At 35.2% G+C, this 2,925-nt stretch overlaps 1 protein-coding gene across 1 annotated transcript in view; it reads left to right on the forward strand.

Moving 5' to 3' along the window:
* Positions 1 to 2,570, forward strand: part of LOC142397011 (kinesin heavy chain-like) — a 47,752-nt gene extending 45,182 nt beyond the window's left edge. The window contains exon 26 of the mRNA XM_075480438.1: positions 1,364 to 2,570. The gene's annotated coding sequence lies outside the window, so the exon portion shown is untranslated. The remainder of the gene's footprint in view (positions 1 to 1,363) is intronic.
* The last annotated feature ends 355 nt before the right edge of the window (positions 2,571 to 2,925 follow it).

The following is a 2,925-nucleotide window of genomic DNA, read 5'->3' on the forward strand; positions in this document are numbered from 1 at the left end:
AGCAACCTGCAACAAGGCGATGTAGTGCTGTTAAAAGATAGCCAACCTGGTGGACTTGGGTAGGTCACTGGTGACAGTGACCTACCCAAGTCAGGATGGAAAGGTGCGGAAAGTCGAAGTGAAAACTGCAGCACAAGGGATGCCAAAGACATTCCTGAGACCTGTCTCAGCCATCGTTCTTCTTCTTCCCGAAGAGGACCAAGTTAATGTGAAGATAGTTTAAATATTAAGTGGCATCACAGAGGTCAGGCGGGGAGTGTTCTGCCTCCCAGGCAGTTTGAAGTTTTAGGTGTTTTAGCGCCCCCCTGTTTGGTAATGTGGTCAAATGTGGTATTGCAGCAGGAAGTAAAAAAAAATTAGCACATGTTCCTGTTAGTCAATGGAGAGGTCAGCAGATGATGGAACTGTCTTTAATCTGTCGCCATCTGTTTGGTTTGAGCCATAGAAAGCATAAGTAAAATTTAATATTACACAGATATATTTTTAGTTTGACGTATATTGATGGAAATGTTTATGTTGCTAGATTACTATCTAGATATTGGTTTGTTAACATTGCTCAGCATTGGATATGCTCATTGTTTTATACAACCAGGATATTTAAGATACCTGTACTTTATTTTCTACTATAATTCATGGAATTTTGGTTTAATATTCATGCTTTAGTATTTGTATAAGAAATTTATTTGAGCATATTTCTGTTATTATTTCAGTTTTACACCTTGTCTGACACAAGAGTCTTCATTAAAACCTGGAGCTTGAGACGCTACATCCTGACTCTCGCGTTGATCATTCAGGGAGTTTGGCTGGCTGTCTAATTTTGGTTATGTACACCATTAGGAGGGGAGTACAATAGAGCTATCATGGCTAATTAAAGTCTTTATTTTATCACCTAAAATGAACCTGATATAGTTTTTATAGTTTTTAAAATGACTCGAGATTATATTGAAGCACAGACTGTAACAGTCAATGTGTTTAGTAAAATGAACTCTTATTTATTAACTCAGTGACATGTTGTGGATGCAACCTGAAGCCTCACAGAAGAACCATTGTGTTCACTGGTTTGAATGTTGGGAAGGATCAGTTTATATAATAATGTTTGAAATCATTCAACCTTTGAATGCACTAAAGATGCTGTCAGCTGATGAAACCCTGAGAGTTCATTATTAGATGTGGATCCATTATCCACATAAATAAATACAAAATCTGTTTCTTTCAAATTTGTGTAAGTTTACTTTAACTTTATTTTATATGTACTTTAAATCTTAAAATAAATCAAAAACATTATTTTCCAGTGTTAGAACGGTTTCACGATCACTTCTGGAGTGACTTTAGCAGATTAACGTATTTCTTCGTGTCTTCGTAGGTGGCACCCGACTCTGGACCAGAGTCCAGTTCTGAGGATCCAGGCACCGGTTTTCACCAATCTGCCTTTTCTGGAACCAGACTCCTCGTTTACACAACTTTCCTCTTTTACTGCTAATAAGTGCTTTCTTTGGTGCTCTGACTCAGTTATTCAGTTTGTTCTGATGAGTTCAGCCTGGTGCATTCAGTCTATTTAAGCTTTTCATGTACAGACATTAACATTAATTTTCTCTGCACTGATGTTATTGATGCCTGTCTTTAGTTAGGAATGATTCAATAAATGTCCAGCAGGTTAATCAAAACGATGAAAAACTTTTATCTGTCTCCTTATGTAACACAGTTGCTGTATTTTTTCCACTGATTATCAGTTCTGATAATTATCTTTATGATTAAGTCCACATTAGAGATTAATGCAACAGTGGTTCTTCAGGTTACATGTTGCATCTATTGTAACATTTTGCTCATAATACAATTTAAGAATATATATATTTTTTAAGTTAAAGGTTTCTTTCATCTCCTCCGTCTTTAATAATAATTTGATATAAGTCATCACTGTTGTAAAACTTTAATCTTGTTGATATAATCTTAATGACAATCATTTAATTTAAATAATGTGTTTTGACTTACTGTCATTAGGCTAAATGTTTTTTTCATGTTTCTTTTTAAAATATTTAAATAACCATAGGATTTTGATGGTAATATTATTTTTGCTGATGTAAATGTTTTGACAAACCGATGATGATTGTGTTGTTTCAGCTTTAATTTTTTTACTTTCTTGTTGGAGCAGAACTCTTTATCATAAATGTTTCTACACTGCAGTGAAAACTGATTTAATCTGATTCCAAAATAATGATAGAAGCTCAGAGTGTGTGCAGTCTGAGTTTCCTGTGTTCGTACAGTGTTGTTTGTACAGTAGGTGTTGTGTTTCCTGACGTCTCTGCTGGGATTCTGTCCAGATTCATCATAGACGAAGGATCAGTGTTAATATCTCTGCTACATTTTAAAGTTCATCAGCTGTGTTTCACAGCCAGAAACTTTCAGTTTGGTGAAAGTCAGAACCCCATCGTGTCGACAATAAAATGTAACTGCTGTCTTTGTATTTTCTAATGATGACATGTGTCATTTTACATTAGTGTTGATGGAGGAAATCATGAGGAAGATGGAGGGATAAACGGCTGAAACTCTGTTATCGTTGTAATAAATGTTATCAAGCCTTTACTGTCTGTGTGGGTTTTGTTGCCCAAACAGATGCATGCTGGGTAATCTGCTGGTTCTAAATCAGCTGCAGTTATGTGTATTGTTGTCTTTCTCTGTGTTGGTCCTGTGGTGGCCCCATGTTAGCTGGTATCGGTTAGTTTTACGTTACAAATACACACCTCTATTCCAAAGCTGCCTCAGAACATTACATGTGTGATGTAGATCAATTAGATTATATTTCAAATAAAATAGATAAAATTCAAATATAAAACTTGTTTTTAAGAATAGGTTTGGCAGAATCAAACAGATGATCTAAGGTTAGAATATGAGTAAGCTGTAAATCTATTTGTGTTAAAAACATCATCA

Source organism: Odontesthes bonariensis, chromosome 12 (genome assembly GCF_027942865.1).
Source record: "Odontesthes bonariensis isolate fOdoBon6 chromosome 12, fOdoBon6.hap1, whole genome shotgun sequence".
Lineage (NCBI taxonomy): Eukaryota > Metazoa > Chordata > Actinopteri > Atheriniformes > Atherinopsidae > Odontesthes > Odontesthes bonariensis.